Source organism: Halichoerus grypus, chromosome 14, assembly GCF_964656455.1.
Source record: "Halichoerus grypus chromosome 14, mHalGry1.hap1.1, whole genome shotgun sequence".
Classification (NCBI taxonomy): domain Eukaryota; kingdom Metazoa; phylum Chordata; class Mammalia; order Carnivora; family Phocidae; genus Halichoerus; species Halichoerus grypus.
In genome coordinates, this window is record NC_135725.1 from 12,952,843 (window position 1) to 12,973,527 (window position 20,685).

Here is a 20,685-nt window from a genome sequence, read left to right on the forward strand (position 1 = left end):
ATACAAACCCTGCATTTCTTTTGGTTATATTTTCAGCCTCCTCCTCTCTTTCCCTCTTCATTCCTTCTCTCCCTTCCTTCTTCCCTTCCTTCCAAAAATATTAAGGCACTGTACAATATACACACATATAAATTTAAAGGCTCCTAGCTAATATGTGCATACACACATATTAATCATATTTAATATATTGTATTCTATATAAATATATTAATAATATAAGTAATAACTAATTATCAATAATTAATGTATACATATATACACATATTTACTGGGAGCCTTTAGTGAAAATATTAACTAGGAATCTTTAAATCTTAACTCTTTAAAATCTTTAAATTAAATCTTTAAATTAACCAGGGCATAGTCACCTCCACGGTGACCTACTTAGAGGCTACTAGTTGATATGTGTTAGAAATACACACACAGATATTACATATGATATATTCACGCATACCTACATATGCCTAGGAATATATCTCTATTATCTACATCTGTTTATATTTATGTACTGTGCCTGCCTTTGGGATCACTTGCTCTTTATCTCATGTTTTGGATAATTGAGTACATACAACTCAATCAACACTTTACTAAAGCTTAACGATACTGTGATTCTACAGAGATATTTATTTCTATGGAATAGGAATGATATAGATTAGGTAAAGCTCAGTCCCAAGTTTAGAACCTTAAAAACTGCAATGTTATTAGTTAAAAGAATATAGTTTTCACAAGATAAGAAGAATGTACCTAAGAGATATATATATATTTTTTCTGGCCATTGTGGTACAAAACAAGAAACAATAGGATATATTAACAGCTTAGTGAAGCTAAAGTTAGCCATGGGGAAAAATTATAAAATTATAAATTTACCATGGGGTAAAATGGACAATTCTAATTCCTTGAAAGGAAACCAGGTTTTATATTTATTTATCATCTAGAAAAGAAAAACCTAGTTTTTATTAGGTAGTAGAGTCTGTTTGAGAGCATGACACTACTGTGTCTCTTCATAATTATACTGTCAATCTGAAAGGGTAGGTAAGGCCAAGTTCATGGACACCATAACTCCATGAGCCTAAGACCTGATAGAAGTGAGACAGGCTGTCCCTAAAATAAATCAGGCAATAGGAAGATTTTTTTTTCAAAAGAAATATCATGTGAGTGACAAATCCTTTACTTACTCAAGACACTATCTTATCAAGTATCACTCACCAACTTTTAAAAAAGGCCACCTAGGATCAGTCGGTTAAGCATCCAACTCTTGATCTCAGCTCAGGATTTGATCTCAGGGTCATGAGTTCAAGCCCTGGGTTTGGCTCCACCCTGGGCATGGAGCCTATATAAAAAAAAAAAAGGAAAAAAAAGCCACCTAATGCATGACCACCATGTCACTAGGAACGAACAAGGAAGACAGCCCACAGCCACCAGCATCCCTGGTACTGCAAAGAAAGGAGGAGGCTCGTGAACATTTTCCAGGTTGCTGGGTGTTTTGAGTCTGTCTGTCAGGCTAGTTCAATTTCTCCAAGAATTCCCAGATGTGACAGGCAGTCAACAGCTTTGCTGGGTATGACAAGTTTCATTTCAAAGAGTCCAGCTTGTAATTTCAAGTAGGACAGCTGCTGTTAGAGGTCCAGTCAACTCAAGGTTTTGACCGCTTCCAAGCACTACTTCGTTGAACACACTCCACAATGACAGAACCACCCAGGCCAATGTGGCAAAGGCTGGGGGAAGGAACTCGAAAGTCCCTTAAAGCAAAAGGATATTTTAGCAGCTTTCTGAAACAAGCATTCTACATGTACCTTTTCATACTGAAGGATCCTAGACTTTCTGATATGCAAGAGGAAAGGAGGTATTTCTGGAACTGGGATGGAATCCAGGGGGAAGACTTCATCTTTATCACTCATAACTTACTTATGCTGACTTTGAAAGAATTTTGGATGCGCCTGCTTTCACTCCAGCTCAAATTTTAGTTGGGTTTTACCTACAGTTTTTAAATGATCGGGTTTTTACCTTTTACAAATATTTGACTAGATGTCAATCCCAAGAAGTTAAAAAAATGGCATTCCACGTTTTACACTGACACACATCTAATACACACATTATATAGACACATAAAACACATACACTAACTACACACATGGAATTTTCCAGAATCTTTCCTATTTCAAATATTCCACCCAGATGGTAGCTCACATCCAAGGCCATCTAGTCTAGATTTTAGTACTCAAACTATGGTTTCTGGACCCATATGATCCACTGTGTTCACTTGTTCTAAGAGTGACATTCAGATTGGATTTAGTAGATATTTTCTGAACACCTTCTCCAGTTGCAGGGTTGGTGTTTCAATTCAATATTTAGTGAAATCAGAGGACCTTTATTACGTGGGATATGGCATATTATTTTTTCCTGATTGGCCTCACCAATGCATGATGGAGGGATCGCAACACTCTTGACTGAAATATTTGATGCATAGAACATTTTAGAGAAATGAATTTTTATAAGTTTCAATATAGAATACTTATTATTGGGGTACCTGGGTGGTTCAGTCATTACGTGTCTGCCTTCGGCTCCGGTCATGATCCCAGGATCCTGGGATCGAGCCCCGCATCCGGCTCCCTGCTCAGCGGGAAGCCTGTTTCTCCCTCTCCCACTCCCCCTGTTTGTGTTCCCTCTCTCACTGTGTCTCTCTCTGTCAAATAAATAAATAAAATCTTTTAAAAAATTTTAAAAAGAATACTTATTATTATATAACATAATTTTGTTATGACTCTATTTTATCATAACATAACATGTTATAGATAATATAATAAAAGATAACCATATAATATTTTGGGCCACTTAATGGGCTCTGTGGCCTTGAGCATGTCATCTGTTTTACAAATGATGATACCGACAACACTATGAATCACTAAATTCTACCTCTGAAATGAATAATAGACTATATGTTAATTAAATGGAATTTAAATAAAAAGATTGCCTTCATAGGTTGTTGTGAGAAAAGTGAATTAATATGTATAACACAGCCAGAAAAGACCACGACATATTCTTGGAGAAACTGAACTAGCTTGAATAGATGGGCACAAAAAAAACCAAGCCACCTGGAAAATGTAAGTATTCAGTAAATGCTGCTGCTATTACTGTCATTTAAAGCCCTGATTTCCTCATCGGTACCTTGAATGGGTAGATTTAATCTTGATTGTCCCTAAAGTTTCTTTCTCTTGCTGTGGTGTCCTTTAACTTCCTAGGGAGTGACCCATATCCTAGATGAGTGGGCCATTGTAGCAAATAGAAGCATAAAAATAACTATTCTGTCTCTATGCTTTTTTTTTTTTTTTTTAAATAATGCCAGAATGATGAAATGATCAGCCCCAGGTAATTCCCCCCGGGGGCTTAACTATTTGGCTTAACTTTGAATGCTTTGGGAATCCAGAAGGAGAGACACCCCACTCAGCCTTCACAGAGAGCAGAACAGCTTGTCAATTGGTTGTTGTAGCTCCCTGGAGGTTCATTCTGACACGGCAATTTTATGTTATAAATTCAGGAGAATGTTTGGACAGGCTGAGGGCCAGTTGTTCCAGCAACTGCTACTGTAAATCCTTCATTCCCCAAGCAGGTGCTCTCTTTCTCAAGTGTCCTCCTATGCAGAAGAAACGCTGGTCCTGGGGGCTGTAAACTCCTTAAAATTAGGCTTTGAGCTAGCTGAGTATGGCCTCTCCTAAAAACGGTATTTTTTCCTTACGTTTCCCAGTATTTTGCCTCCACCCAACTTGAGGGCTATATTTTTTGCTTCCAAATGCATAGAAAAAGTATTAAAAAAAAATAATGGTGAGAGACGCAGCAGTTAAGAATATATGGGTGTTTTCGTTTGTTTGTTTTAGAGAACTGTCCAGAAAAGAAAAAAATACTATTCATCAGTAGTTCAATTTCAGGGGAGTTTTACAAAACGAACCACTTCTTTTTTTTTTTTTTTTTTAAAGATTTTATTTATTTATTTGACAGAGAGAGAGATAGCGAGAGCAGGAACACAAGCAGGGGGAGTGGGAGAGGGAGAAGCAGGCTTCCCGCCGAGCAGGGAGCCCGATGTGGGACTCGATCCCAGGACCCTGGGATCATGACCTGAGCCGAAGGCAGACGCTTAACGACTGAGCCACCCAGGCGCCCCAAAACGAACCACTTCTGATCAGGTGTAGATTTATTGGTAACACTGCTTGCAAAACAATTCAAAGGGAAAAGAAAGACAAAAAGAGAAATAGAGCCTACGTGAGAGGAGGCGTCAAGAGGGATTCTCTTTGGTGGTTCTAGTTGGTTTCTACCACCGTCCCTGACATAGCCTTTGCTGCACGTGAAGAATAACACCAAACCATGACTATTCAATAATAGGTCATTGTTTCGTTGGTCACTACCTGGTATGGAGGTAACCTTGCTGGTTGTCTTATACTCAGCAAACAGGAGACTTACAATGGGACTTTCTCCGGGGCCAACATTAGAGCCACATTCATGGAGAATGCAAATTCAATCAAGGTAAGACTGGTAGGAATACATCAGTGAAAGATTGCATTTATCAGTGATGTCAAGTCCAGCCTGGGTCTTCATATTTCTTTTTGTCACACGATTTCTTCTTGTCCTGTGGCTCCTTCACACGGACTGCATATGCAGGGGACAAAGGTTCTCTAGGAGGCTTTGACTAAGGTCAAATCCCGCCATGTCTAAAAATCCATGACACTCTCTAACTCGGCAAATCGCCCAACAAAATGTTTGGACGTTACATGAATTAAAATTAATTATATAAACTTCCCGAGTGAAAAGGGTCCAGTAGTAAGGGCCATTTCTGCATTATCATATTTAACAATCATCCTTTGTTCAAATGCTGGAATATTGTGCATTTTTCAGTAGGTGCTCATAAACAGCATTCATGTGCAATCTTAATGGTGAGGAAGGTTTTGTTAAGGTGACGTAGGATTGGCCTGCTACTAAATCCAAAGTGTTTTAAAGTGTTTCAGTAGAGTTCATAACACTGCTAATTCATAATATTGATAATAGGATGACCACAAAGTTAATTCTTGTCCAGGCAGACACCTTACAGAAAGCGGGTTTGAGAATCATGGCGGAGAGGGGAGGATTGGTAGCACTAACTCTGGTATCCTTATAACCAGATACCTGCTATTTTCTAAAAGTATGGGTAGCAGGGCTTAGGTACATGATCCATGTCTTTCCCTGAGTTTAAAACTCAACCTAATGTTTTTAGTGGGGGAATCCCACTATCAAATAATGAAAGATTTTACCTCAAAAATGTATGTTTATGAGTTACATGAAACAATGCAAGTGTTTTAATGCTAAATGAAAAATCTCGTTGTACAAATATATACATGATTACGACGGTGTGTAAAACAAATCTAAAAACTCACATATAGGAAAAAAAAACACCTTAGAAGGAAATTTAACAAAAGTCATTGTGCTTGTGGGGCTGTGGGCAATATTTTTCCTCCTTTTATTTTGTGGTAGTCTCTAAATTGATAATAAACATATTTTTAATCAGCACGCATTGCTTTTACAATGGAAAAAATGAACTGGATCAAAGCTACGTTCATACTCAGGTTCAAGATGATTGTTCCTGAGAGCTGTGAAATTAACCTCAAGTATGGAAGAAGATTCTGACCTTGTAAATGAATGACGGGACCCAAGAGAGGCAGTGCTGGCTGGGACCCAGAGGTCATTTAGATTGTGTATTCCATCTAATCAAGTCATTGGAAGGTGAGATTTTTAGGCTGGAGAGTTAAAAGCCAGTCCTTCTTACATTAGCCGAGAGAGGTGGAAAGTACTCAAGACGTTTATTCAAACAAGTCTGGATTCAAATCTTGAGGCTGTTACTTAACCCTACCTGTCACTTGGACAAATCATTTAAACTCTCTCAGCTTTAAAGAGGAAAGATGACAATAATACCTAGTTGTTAAGGTGGTTTTTGATTTAAACGAGAGAGGGAGAGAGAGAGAGAAGGGGAGATAGAGAGAGGGGGAGAGAGAGAGAGAAGGGGGGAGGGAATATGTATATTTTTCCTAGTATCTCATAAGCACCCAATAAATGGCAGCTTTTAAACATTATTATTTGAATCTCTTTGATTTCTCAGTGGTCCCCAGGCCAAAAGAATTTCAATGCCATTTCTCTCAGGTTTAGAAGAGAATGAAGATAATTACCAAAATCTCTGTCCTGCGTGCATCTTCCAATACTGAAGAGGGTAAATATTTAAGGTCATGGAATTTTTTATGGACGAGAGTTATTGTGATACCTGTCCTCCTCCGGTCTCCTCATTTTTTTTAAATTGCAAGATTCCTCAAAAACATTTTTTATTCTCACTCGTTTCTACTTCTCACAAGTGTCATTCTTTCTTGAATGCACTGCATTTGGGATTTTCTTCTATACCACCACTGAAACCACACTCCTCAAGGTCACCAGCGAAATCCATCTTGCTAAATCTGGTGGCTGATCTTTAATCCTGGTGGTACTTGATATATGAGCACAAGGCCATTCCCTCCTCTGTTCCATGTATTTGTTATTTCTTTACTATCTCTCCTCCACTGGCATGTAGGCTGTTTGAGGATCGGTACTGCTCTAACCCCAGCCCCGTGAATACTTCTGGGCACGTGGCAGACACTCAAGAAATGAATGAAAAACTGCAAACATAGTTTGTTGAACAGAAGAGTATTGCAGGTAACACAGAGACTCTAGCTTGCTCTGGGTGATTTAGAAGGGGACTCTAAATGGAATGTGAATGAGTGTTCCCACCTGAAGCCCACCCCGTGGACACCATGAGCATTTCCTGAATACATTCTGGACTTCTGTTCCATGCTCATCATTTATGGGCATGTGTGATGATTTGGCTTTAAAAAAAAAAAGATGCATTTCCTGCCTGGATTTTCCCGCAGTGAGCTTTCTGCATATGCCCATGATGATTTGTGTACCACGTGTGCTGTGCCTGGCATCTGCTCTGCTTCCCGCCCCTTTGTGTGCCCGTGCCCACAGGGCATCTGGGAGTTTGCCGGCGTGTTGTAAGGAGGTTGGAAAATTCTCCTCTCTGAGCTCTCTGGCTTCCCCTACTGGGGCTGAGAAAGCTACCAAGTACTGCTAGGCTGGCAGAGCGACAACATCACCCCACACAAGGAGCTAAAAGAGCTGCAGTGGGGATGGAGAACTTTGGAGGACCAATGAGAGAGGAAGACAGAGATTACGGCTCATGGATGGCAGATGGTGGAGGTCTGGTTAGAAATCAGGTTGTCGAGAAACATTTTGTCTTAGGCAGAGCTGGAACATTGGCATTTAATGCCACACAAGGGCCAATGACAGGTCCTGACAATCTTGGGCTCTACTGGTGTCAGGATGGGGTCCTCTCCTTCATCGTCCTGCCCCCGTTTTGGTCCATAATGGAACCTGCAAGTTGGCTCTCGTGAGTCCTGAGTTTGGGATGCCAGTGGGTGTGTTATCTGGGCACTGTGTCCTATTCCAGAGTATTCCACCATTGCAGGGGCATCTCTCTGTAGGTGCAAGGATTGAGGATGTGCATTGAGGCGCTGGAAATATAGGTATTAAGAGAGGAGATTTCCAGAGAGCCATGGAAAAGGAACTTGCTGTTCAAAGTGACTTCCTGACTTCACTGTTTCCAGAAAGCGCTCTCTCTGGCAGGAATGACTACTGTGTTTCCTGCCAGGGAATGTGCATGTTTTTGGCAATGTGAAATGGGAACATGGGTAGAAAGAATGAACGCATACAAGGAGCGGAAGAAAGATAAATGAGAAGCATTGTTGTCCAAGTCTTTGGAAAGTTACTCATCCTCCCTGATACTGTCTTTTTTTTTTTTTTTCCACAGAGAAAGTGTCATAGAGTGAGAAAAGCAAAAGCTTTGGAATTAGACACATCTGTGCTTGAATCCTGGCTGTTTCAGTTATGATATTGGCTTAGGCAAGAAACTTAATTTCTCAAGCCTTAGTTTCTTAATCTGTGAAATTGGAGAAATAACACCTATCACATAGTGTTATTTTGAGTTTTAAATGAAATATATGTGCAAAGTGCCTAGCATAGGGTCTGGAATAGAGTCCTCCCTAAATAGTAGTTGAAAAAAAAAAGGGCAGGGGGAGAAAATACAGCATCAGATATGGTAGACCTGGGCTTGCTTTATTTATCAATTTATTCGGCAGATATTTAAATCGAGCATCTGCTTTGTATCTAGAGACGTGTGACATGCTGGACAAGAACATGTCTTCCTAGAGGTTAAAAGTGCAGATAGACAAAAACACATGCAAATATGAATAAATGAGAGAAGTGCACCAAGTACCATCACAAAACAAACAGTAGTGTGAACGGGGGAACAGCTTTATATAGGGTGGTCAGGGAAGGCTTCCTGGAGGAGGGGAGGTTCAAGCTGAGAATGAAAAATGGTAAGAGCCAGCCATGTGAAGACTGGAGGGAAAGAGTTTCAGGCAGAAGGAAGGGTACAAGCCAACGTCCGAGACCAAAGAAACCCAAAGTTGCTGAGATGAGAGACCAGGGCCAGAGTAAGGAAAGAGACACACGTGTTAAGTATTGGCAGTCATTCCCAGGGAAAACTTCTCTTTAGGGTCTACTATTTCCCCCTGCCCCCCCCCCCAAATGCCACTTTGTAATAATGAGATTTCTCCTTTGGTTACGAGTCTGTCCTCTATGGGTTTGGAAACAAAATGATGCTCCTTTGTTGAAGTCAGGTGGTCTGCTTCTATTCGAATCATTGGCATTTGATTGTTAGTGTTGTTAGATGACAGAATGGTGTGCTTTTGTGAATGTTCTGTTGTTTTCCACGAGAACCACTGGCTCCATGGCACAAGTCGTCTGGCTCTCTCCACGGGGGGAGATGAAAGGACTCACACTCTGGGGCTGGCTGGAATCTCCTGGAGGAAGTTGTGTTTCTCCCCTGCCCCAGGGCCCTGTGGGGGTTAGCATGCTGCCAGGAAAACTCCAGCTTTATTTCTTGGGCCCCAAGTCAGCCTGCCTCCACCTGAGGCTGAGAGGGGCAAGCTCCCTCTCCTCTGGGCAGAAACTGCCCATCCTCCCCCTGGAACGAGGTTGGTGGGAAGCGGCAAGGGAACTTTATTTCATTCACACCAGATGTAGGGTGGTTATCTTTGTTTTTCTGTTTTTTTTTTTTTTTTTTTTTTTTTGTAGGCTTTAATTGACTTTATTTTTCTTGTATAAAGTATGTGGTGGCCACAGCGGGAGCCTGGGTCCTCTGCACGGAGACTCTGGTGTGTGGGTCATTATAAGATGGTCAGCAAATCTGATAGGGCGACTATCGGATGGTGAATGCAGTCTGTTTCCAGAGTCAGGGTGAGCTAGCTGTAAGTCTTGGGAATGGCGTCAGAAGTGGCCTCGGTGAAGTAGCCCAGGGTGGCAGTGCGGTCCCTGGCTGAGAGGGGCAGTCGTCTCTACCGACCCCCGTCAGTAGCTTCTCGGGCACAGGGGCTGAGGCAAGGCCAGTGCCCCTGGGGTCAGGGGTGAGGCGCCCCAGCACAGAGCCACAGCGGCTGGTCACCTTGCATGGGACAGTGTGGGGCTTGTCGATCTTGTTCCCCAAGTAGCCTCGCCACACTGGTAGATGGAAAGCTTGTCTGGAATCATGGCCCCACGGATGGCAGTGGCAACCTCTTTGGATCACTTAACACCCAGACCACCGTGTCCATAGTCATCTCCGATGGCAACAGATACCTTGAACCTGGTCCACTGGCCAGCACGGGTCTGCTTTTGCACCAGCATAGTCTTCAAAACCTCATCCTTGAGGGATGCCCCCAGGAAAAGTCAATGATCTCAGATTCCTTGATGGGCAGGGAGAAGAAACAGATCTCCTCCAGGGACTTGATCTTCATGTCCTTGACCAGGCAGCTCAGCTTGGTGACAGGCATCCATTTCTTGTCTTTGGCCTACAGAGAAGCCACTGTGGTCTCCCATTCCATCACCCCTGGGACCCCCAGGCCCACCCACAACCTCGGTGCCATCTGACACTTGGTGTTTTCTTGAGAAGAAGCAGGGCAGTTGTCTTTGAATGGATGGTGGGCAGTGGGTGGGAGGGTAGGAGGAGGCCCGATCACACCACTTACTAGCTGAGTGATCTCAAGTCAGTAAAAGCAGGGAGGATATTCTCTGTCTCTTAATGTTGTGGGGAAGATAAAATTACAAAGCAACTGGTAAATTAGGGATTAATTTACTCCTCCTCTTCTACTTCCTGCCTTTCCTTCTCTTCTCTTCTGTCCCTCCTCTGTTCCCTCCTTTCTGTCCTTGATCATTGACTGTCTCATCGCAGGCACGTGCAGAGCCCTCAGGATGGTAGTGAAGCCCCCACAGTCCTTCTGACCGCTTGTCAGAAGTCATGGCCAAGTGCTTGGAGAAGAATGTGATCACAGCACAGATGGTTCCCAACTTATGATGGTTCAATTTACAATTTTTCGGTTTGACTCTGGTGTGAAAGTGATTTGCATTCAGTAGAAACCGGGCTTCAAATTTTGAATTTGGATCATTCCAGGCTAGTGATATGTGTTAGGACACTTTCTTGTGATGCTGGGCAGTGGCAGCCGCAGCTCCTGGTCAACCCCGCAGTCATGAGTGTCAACAACCGATACACTGACAACCATTCTGTAGCCATACAGACATTCTGTTTTTCACGTTCAGTACGGTATTCCAGAAATTACATGAGATACCCAACACTTTACTATAAAATAGGCTTTGCGTTCGATGACTTTGTCTAACTGTAGGCTACCATGTTCTAAGCATGTGTTATGGTGGGCTCCACTAAGCTATGATGTTCAGTAGGTTAGCTGTATTAAATGCATTTTCGACTTAACAATATTTTCGTCTTATGATGGGTTTATCAGGACATAACCCCGCTGTGAGTTGAGGAAGATCTGAATTTAAAATCAAGTTGGTTGTGGCCAATTTCACCTAATTATGCTTTTTTCTCTGTTCCAGCCCCCCACTAGGCCTGTTCTTAATATATCATGACACTTCATTTGGTAGCATCTTTGGAAAATGAGGAGTTTCATATAAGTGAAACCTTAATTTGTTTTCCAGAAAACTTAAGCCCATCTCCTTGTGACAAATTATACCAGAACTTCTCTAGGCTCAAAGGCACAGAAGGAAATAGGATGTGTAAGTGGTATGGTGCAGAAGCAAGAATTTCCTTCTATGAGAAAGTCCCACCTGGAGAACTGTCCACATCTTTCACATTCAGGCCACGTCCCAGCCCAATGACACGAGCCTCCAGGGGTGGGATCCAGGTGCCTGTTGTTTTTAAAGCTCCGCAGGTGATTCTAACTCGTGGCCCATGTTGAAACCGCTGCTGTGTGGTTTCTTAACACCCTGAACCTCTATGTTTCTGTGGGTTATGTGTCTATGTTTCTATGAATTAAAAAGAGGGAGGAGGAGGAGCAGGAGAAGAAGGAGGAAACTACAATGGTGTGGCCACCAGAGGCCAATGCCATGGTCCACAAGGATGGGGGTAGGGAAGTGTGAGTCACGTCATTATGGAAATGAAGAAGACAGACCAGCTCCAGAGGGAGCCTGAGCTCTGGCCGCAGCTGATCACAAACCGTGGAAGTGGGCAGGAGAATAAAGAAAACGCAAGAGAGAAAAAGGCCAGATGAGAAAGAGAAAAAAAAGCAAATCCGATTTACAAGAAAGAAGGAGATTGGCAGGCAGGACATTTAAATTCTCTTTGAGGGAGAAAATAACTAAGTAAAGCAGATAAAAATCAAAGATAAATGATAGAGATGATAGTGGCAGTGATCATTTTTATGCAGTGTATGTTTGTCCTCCCCGATTAGGATAATTTTCTCCGGTCAAGGTTTAGGTTTGGTGAAGGCAGAAAATAAATTGGGAGAATGGTCTATTGGGCGACACATGATCAGCATCAGGCTAATGGCCCCAGGGCTGAAACCTTGGGATTTGATGAATGTATTCATTGCCTGGGCATCATACCTAATAAGAAGAAGCATAAATACTAGTATAGATGGAAATGTGGGTGAATGAGTTCAAATGACAGGAGGTACTGTATACACATTGATTAGCACGGAAGAGAGAGCAGAGAGTATCTGGCTCTTGGACACCTGGTTTACAAATAACCTGCGCTCGTCAATGGCCTCTCTAGCTCCTTCCCATTTAATTTCCCCTCGGCCCTCCTGCCAACACCGTGGGTCCAAACCACAACAAAACATACAGGTTTGAGTACATTCTGTGGGATTGAAGCAATGGAAGGAAATACGTTGGGAACCACCTGTGTCCTTTGGAGCTGTAGTTTTCAAACTGTAGTTCTACAGTCTTTGGTCAAATGAAGTGTTACTGGGAAGGGCTAGAGAACTCAGATAAATTTAAAACAGAGAAAGGGTAAGCCAGCGTCTGTTACGCTTTTTCTCCTTGCATTTGGCCATGAAGGAGATGCTGGAAGAAGCAGAGCTTAGAAAAGATGTGAATATGAGAGGTGACATGAGATTTCCAAATAAGACTGGACAATCTATGTGATAGCTCAGCCCTTCTGACCCCCCCCACCCCGTATTTCCCCCTTCACTTGTTATACTGCCTTAGAATCCCCTAATCAATAATTCCTTCGGTTCCAGGGTGCCTGGGTGGCTCAGTCGGTCAGACCTGCCTTTGGCTCAGGTCATGATCCCAGGGTCCTGGGGATTGAGCCCCGTGTTGGGCTCCCTTCTCAGTGGGGAGTCTGCTTCTCCCTCTGCCTCGACCCCTGCTCTTGCTCTCTCTCACTCTCTCTCTCAAATAAATAAATAAAATCTTAAAAAAAAATTCCTTCGGCTCCATATGCATCCTCCGTCAGAAGCTTAAGTTGGTTACAGAGACCAAAGGGCTCTCAGTCCCACATCCATGAATATGAATTCAATAATACTGGCCTCCAGATTCCCAGGTAAGCTCATCTGCAGTAAGATCATGGCATTGTACCAGTTGGGAGATGGGCAATGCTAGAGGAATGAGACGGGGAAATTCTATTCGGGTGTCCAAAGAGGCTTTGTTGGGGGCAGGGGGTGGGGTGGGCTCTGGGAGCAATGTTGCAGAGAAAGAGGGAACAGGTTCTAAAATGTTAATACATTAACAATTTTGTCGAGGGTCAATCCTGTCCCAGAGGAGGGGATGACAATCTTTTTCTTTGCAACTACACTTCTTGGTTTCCTGTTCTCAGTTTCATTATAGCAAACCAGAAGTTTGCTGTATTATTTACATGACTTTATGAGACAGTGGGTTCTGGGCTGTAAATAGATCTTTGGATCACAGCCCATTTACAAGCTGCTGGCTTCCTGAAATGCATGATTGACTGTTTATCATGGAAGAGATTACATCTACAAAAACTGTTAATGAGAAATATGGAGGTGCACACATTTCAACAGTGCTCAGAGGTTAAATGTTCATCCAGATGGGGTATCTCTGAGGGACTAGAAGGAATGTAAGGCAGTGTTTATGGCTCCTGTGATCCAAACTTAGTTGTTGCCATGAAAAGGCATCTACTACAGTGGTTCTTAACTCTCTGGAGTGATTCATCCCGGGGGAATCTGAGAATTGGATGCATTCTTCCCATAATATGCTTATATGTACAAAATTTTGCATATATTTTCAGGGGATTCACAGAACTTAATGAAGACTTATTGCTTTTCTTAGACATGAGGCTAAGAACTCTTACTCTATTGAATTCAGGGAAAACACTAGTCCATGTATTCCTTTTTGTGGATAGTAATATTCCTATTTGAGAATCGGCTGTAGGGTAGGGGTGGAGAACCCATCCCAGTGCTTCTAGAAACTAGTGCATTTAACATTTGAAAAGAGGATTCAAGAGCTTGTACAAAATACAGAAAGATGTATAAGGCATGGTGTTTCTCCTCAAGGAAAATTAGATTTGGTTAGATTGGAGTATAAAAGTAGTTGTGGCTGGAAAGGTAGACCAGATCCAGACCAGAAAGGGCCTTGAAAGCTACATTAAGGAGATGAAACTTAATTCTGAAGGCCAGTATGTTCCAACCTAATAGTCTTTCTGGTACAGTCCTCACTATTTCGCCATTTCTATATACCAACACTACAATCAGATTGTTTTCTTCAACTTGAGTCCCCTTTACAATTTGTGTTTATTTAGACTTACTATTCAAGGTTTTGTGTTTTGTTGTCATTATTTGTAATCTATATGCAAATTAATACATGCCTCTTAAAAATACTGATTTGCCTTCCTCCTGAAATAATCTCATATGCAATCAGTATTCCTCACTTTGGCAAACACTGCTAAGGACAGTGGGGGTTTCTGATTGGGGGGGAGGTTGTGTTAGGAGAGTTGCTCTTTAAGACGTGTCATTCCACAGTCAAGTGTCAGCTGGAACGGAGGGGCTGGTGGTGTGGCCAAGCAAAGCCCATTGGTCAAGGCAAACACGGTGAGACCCTGGCCTAGGAGGCAGAGTGGGAATACATACTGGAGGTAATATGTGAAGTCTCTGAAACTCAGTTTAGAAAGGCTATGTTAGAATTGACACTCAAGCCAATTGTTAGGTAAATTCTTTAGTAAGTCATCTCTTAAAGGGAATGCAATAATATGTTTATTTCTTGTATATTTATATTTTATTTACTGTACTGTTTTATTTTTCTCAGGAAAAGAGTATTTTCTGTGTTTTTCTATTGCCTCGAATCCACTGATAATGTTTGGTGACTATGGCTGGGAAAGGTCAGGGGCATTTCTGTTGGTTCTGAGAGAGTCTGAGACCTTGATAGTGAGAATGGAAGTCAAGTGGGCATTTTCTGTACACTTCTGTGGACTCCTCCATTTTGTTTCATTTTTCTGGTTAGCTGAAAAATAGATATAATTCTCACCCCATTGTTGTGCAGTTCAAATGACACAGGGATGCAACAGAACTTTGTCTATTATAAGGTGTTCTTCTACATTATATAAGATGAAAGATGTTAGCATCATTATTAGCTGTCCTGGCAAGGAATTGTGTAAATGACATTTCCTTCAAATTTCTTTTTTATTTCAGTGAATATTTTCCGGGAAGAACGTAGAGTAAGTCAATCTCCAAATGGGGGGCTTCTAGTTAGTCTCATTAAAATAGTATCCTGGACAAGAATAATTTCAGTTTGCCCTTGATGAGAAGTATCATGTGGCCTGGTCATCGTGCTTACATTTTCCTTGTAGGCATATGATGGCCGCTACATAGGGGCATAAAGGGCATTCCAGAAATACCAACCAACGGTGTATTCTTTTTGTTCCAGGAATCTTGAAGTCTAATAAATATTTGTTCAGATTACTCCAGAAATGAGAGAGAAATGGGTTCCTACTTCAAAGTCATTTTTAACATGGTCATACCTGGTATTTAGAATATGTTGACATATGGTGGGAAGTGCTCAGTCCTTGCAGAAAGATGCTCTTGGTTCAAGTTCTAAAGTTGCTACTAACTAGCTGCATGACTCTGGGCCTGTCACATAAGTCCTTGAGTTTTGGTTTCCCTCTATAACATGGAGATACTAATAGTGACCTTAGCAAGGTTCATTGTTGTATCAAATAAGATGACATGAAGATGATCTTTGTTAAATATGAAGCACTATATAGACATCATCACCACTGTCGGCATCATTGTTACAATGAAAGTATCTATTGAGTGTTTATTATGTTATCTGCATCCATTAACTTATTCAACTCTTATAATTAATCTCATAAATGCAATTATTATTATCTGGAGGAAAAAACAAAGGCATCTAGAGATTAAATAGTCTGTGGAATGCCATGCATTAAATAGCAAATCTGGGATTTGAAGCCAAGCAAATGGATTCTAAAACCTGCATCATCCTTATTCCTAGGAAGTGATATTCTAATCATCTAAAAGAGTTTCAGAACTTTCAAAAATCAACCTGCACCCCACTGTGTGTTGAGAACACAATATGGAGAACATTTTTAAGGGAGCAGTACTTCTTCTGCATCTTTTTCCCATGATCTCATTTAAAATATTTAGATTTAAATTATGTTAAGATGACATTTAGATGAATTTAAAAGGAGTTAGGTACAATTCAGCATCTATCTCAAAGAGCATTTCTATTTCTCTCCAAACATTGTGTTGGAGAGAACTGTTTTTTAAACTGGATACATGACTCTATGACTTTCAGCCATTTGGCCTAAAAAGCCTTTTCCTTTGCAGCTCGAAGAGTGTTCTTCCCTCATGACCTTAGGAGTCTACTGTGCTTGTTTGGGCATTGGTGTTCAACAGGGAAGACATTGGGAGGTTACGTCTGTGTTTCCTCTTGTCTGTACTCTCTGTCCATTAAGATGAGCAAAGAGGGGAGCTGGAATGTAAAGGTGGGATGACAAGTCTCTGAGGTCAAATTGTGCCTCACTGACAATTTTAGCGAGGACTACGAAAACACAAGGGCAAGAGTAGACATCTGTGCTTACACTCGAGTTAGTCTCTGTAGTTACTCATAGAATAAATGTAATTAGAGTGAGAAGTCATCCAGTGCTTCCTAGAAGCCACACACCATGCCAACATTCTTTACCCATGCTAGAATGCTGAATTCTCTCAGTAACTCAGGGCCATAGAGTAACTGGGGTCTTCAAGAACATTTCTTACACGATGCTGAGACCCTAACCTGCCAAGTAACACTCAGCCACCGGCCCATGGTATTAAGAGTCTGACAAGCATCAAATTTTCCAAGCAAGGAACATCTTGGACTTTGTGGTCCTTCCCTGGATATAATAGGCCTGTTGGCAAAAAGAGAAGAAACCTCTTTGTTTAGAAGTCATGTTTGCTTGGTTTTTATGAATCTGTGAAAAGATGGGTAGAAAGTTGCCCCTCAGTTTCCCAAATGTGGCAGAGATTGTGATGGAATATGAGCATACACGTTAACTATGTCCTCATAAGGAAACACATGTCCCTGCACTGAAGGTAGCAGTCTTGGGCCTCCAGAGTCTCATCGGTAGGGCACAGACAACACTCCTCTGTTGCCCTCCCTAGTATCTCTGGGAGATTCACCAGTTCTGGAGCCTGGGACTGTCAAACAAGAAAAGGAAGCCGTGTGAGTGACATCTGGATACTGCTCAGCCTCGTCCTCAGCAGGGTATGGATGGAGGGCATGTGAGACCCTCGGGCCAATCTTGATCTTTTGGTCTATTGTGATATTTGTCTCATTGTGTTCCTTTAACATTTTTTTAAAAAGATTTTTTTATTATTTATTTGACAGAGAGAGAAAGCACAAACATGGGGAGCAGAAGGGGGAGAAGCAGGCTTCCTGCTGAGCAGGGAGCCCGATGTGGGGCTCGATCCCAAGACCCTGAGATCATGACCTAAGCCGAAGGCTTTACTGACTGAGCCACCCAGGCGCCCCTCATTGTGTTTCTTAAAAAAAAAAAAAAAAAAAAAGGATCAAAGTATAATCTGTACCAAGAGGAGGAAGTATGGCCAATCCTAGAACACATGGGTATTATTAGCACTCCCCTTAAAGCGGATGGTCCTGGGGCTTCATGGAGTTAAGTCACTTGAATGATGAAGCCAGAATTGGGATCCCGGTTTGTCTGCTTCTAGAGCTTGCTAACCACCACATGAGCATACTGCCCATAACTGAAGCAGATGGTCCTGAATCAAACCTGAGTCCATAAACCAAATCTATGACTCCCTAAGGAGATGTAACACTGCATTAGTGGAGATTTTAAGGCAATTTAATGGATATTAAATACGTATCTCTCCTCTAATGTATATTCCTCTGAATTCATTCATTTGCTCGTCTATTAAATAAAGATTTATCGAGTGTTTGCTACGTATATGCTGTGCTACTGAGGGATAAGGGATGAGTGAGTGCAGGGAAAACAGAATAATGAATTAGACACAGATTCCGCTCTCAGGAGCTTACATGAGAAGCCAGAGATATACGTAAATGACTTAAGGTATAAATGATGAGCACCACAAGACAGTTGCAGATAAAGGAGTGCAGTGTATTCTAGGGGTGTGTGTGGGTGTGTGTGGGTGTGAACGCGTGCGTGCACACGTGTGCATTCATGGGCACGTATGTGTTGGCAATTGGTTATGGCGAATGAGAGAGCTCTAGGTTTGAACAAATGCAGGGAAGCAGGCAATAAAAAAATAACTGCAAGAAGACTGGTTTAGTTAGCATGAAAGGTCCATAAAAAAGTGGTGGAATTTAAGACCGGAAATAGAAGCAACGCGTTACACCTTCCATGCAGAGAGCGATGCCATTGGTTCTGTGCTTTGGTAGGAAGTAGCTGGCATTACTGAGCAGCAGGGGCCAGGAAACCACAGCTTGTGGCCACATTTGGCCCATGGGCTGTTTTTCGATGGCCAGTAAGTAGGGAATGGCTTTGAGATTTTGAAGCATTGTTTAAAAACAAATAAGCACATAAACAAAGAAACTATGTGACAGAGACATTCTGCAGCACACAAAACCTGAACGTTTGCCAACCCCTCGGCGTATAGAACAGATTGCTGGAGGGTACTGGATTAGGGGAGACCAAATTACTGGGGGACAGCAATAGTCTAGACAAGGAAGACGAGGAGGGTGTGGGTGACAGCGTGAAGTCTGGAAACTCAGGAGCCTGGAGGGAGACAAAGCTGGATATTTGTGCACTTGGGAGTTGTCTCAAAATGAGACCTGAAATTCGAATAGTGAATGAAAGGGGAAAGAGCCAAGGATTGATCTTTGATAAGTGTCTGTTTATAGAGTGGGGAGGAAGAAGAGGAACGAGCAAGCCCGCTGAGCTAATATCATTGCTTCCATTTGTTCCATTAGCACATGCTCTATGCCCTTGGCCGATCTTTGCCTCAAGGTGCCCTCCTCCAGTGAGAACGTGACGATACAGAGATGCTCCCGCTTCGGCTGCTAGGACAGAACAGGGAGCTACTCCTTCAGTTTCGCCTCTCAGGCTATGTGTCCATCATCTTCCAAATACAGCTCGATCCCAGGTCCCCTCTAATTCTCCCCAAGCTGCCTCTTCTCTGTGTCCCTGTGGCATCCCTGGAAGCTTCTTGATTGATGAGGTTTAAGGACAAATCAGTTTATTTCTCCCCTCCCCCCATACATCCTGAATTGATGGACCAGATAAGCGTCCTTAATAGTCTAGTTGCAAAGTTTGCTTCTACACTTTAGAATCACTACCACACAGGAGAGCTAGCTGTAGGAAAGGAAGCAGGACGCTCGTGTGGCCATACCATAAAGACTGTGACATGTACTGCAAAGGCCCCCAAGAGGCCACCAGGAGACTACCAAGGTTTATAGCAATTGTAGGGAGCAGGAGAAGCGACTGATGTCTCTGGAGGCCTATCTGAGTAAGAGCCAGACGACTCCACTTTGGGAGGGTATGGAGAAGCACCAGGCCCACGAGCAGAGGGGCGGGTAAGTGAGAGGACCCAGGCAAGCAAAGAGGGGAAACAGTCTGGACTCTCTGTGAGGCACAGGGCAGAGAAAACTGCACTCAGCTACACTCTGCCTCCATGGAGTTTGAACTCCGACGAGCAAATTATGGAGAAGCTTGGTGTTCAAGTTTGAGATGAATGAAGTGATGGTGGTGAGTGGAGGAGGGAGGGCAGCTGTGTTTGCAGGGATGTGTGTGTGGATTTTAAAGTCTTGGATTTGGGAGCAGCGTACGTTCTGGATGCAGCCATGATTCCCAGGTGTGACTGACAGGGGGCGGCAAGGTGGCCCCTGTGGGGACCAGCAGCTGAGAGAGGACAGCAGATGGGAGGAGACGTCAGCGTGGAAATGGAAGGTGGCAAATGAGTCTCTAGACTTTCTAGGAAATTTACAGGACTGCTGAAATGGGTAGTTCTGGTAAGTTTTCATGGTTGGCATTGGGGAAACTGTTAGCACGCGGTCAACAGGAAATCCGTCCTACATGCAGCAGGCTCCGGGGTTCATGCACCTCTTTGGAGCTGGAGGAAGTGTTTGAACTGAATCTCCTTGCGGGTACCAGCAGTCGTGGCTGTGAACCCCATCTGTGCCCTGGGTTCTCTATATATACAAGGTGGCCAGACTACCTGGGTCTATGGACACTCAAGGATTAGAGATGGAAACTTTCACACCAAACCTGGAAGGGGCTGAAGGTTCTCACAGAGGTCATGCGGATGCTTTCTGGACATGGGTCTTGCTTACTGGAATCAAGTCCTGTTTTCCTAAATGTTCAGTTTCTCAAACTCAGAAACTGCCTCCTTCCCCTGCTCCCCTCCCTCCTGGGAGTCTCAGTGAGCCTGCCACAGTCCTGGGCACAGGGACACCATCATGAGCAAGAGGGCTCCAGACCACGCCTGGAGGAGCTGAGGGTCTGGTCGGGGAACTGGCTGAGAGCGACTCACTCCAGCCCCTCCCTACCCTATCTGCCTCCCTGTGGTTGAACCTTTCAGGGTCTGGTCCTGGCAGCCCTCTGAAGGAGAAGTGCCCCGCCCCCCCGGAGTCCCCAAAGATAATCATTCCAGGATGCCCACGCAGACTTGAGGTGGTTCAAAGCCTGAGTGAGGCTTCTGCTCAGGTTTAAGCTGCTCTTTTAACTTCCCCTGTCAGCAGGCAGGCTCAAGTGACCTCTGAGGATAGTCTCTGCTTGCTGAGGTGGGCAGGGAATCCGCTCAGAGGGGGTTCAGTGAGACAATATCTGATAAGAGCGTTTCCCACAGCGATGAAATACCGCAGTGTTGAGTCCTGCCTCCTCAT

The 20,685-nt window shown here is 43.0% G+C and overlaps 1 protein-coding gene and 1 pseudogene across 8 annotated transcripts in view; both read right to left on the reverse strand.

Annotated features, from left to right (window-relative positions):
* Positions 1–20,685, reverse strand: part of TRPM3 (transient receptor potential cation channel subfamily M member 3) — a 493,595-nt gene that overhangs the window by 141,005 nt on the left and 331,905 nt on the right. The window lies entirely within an intron of this gene.
* Positions 9,191–9,917, reverse strand: LOC118551844 (small ribosomal subunit protein uS5 pseudogene; annotated as a pseudogene).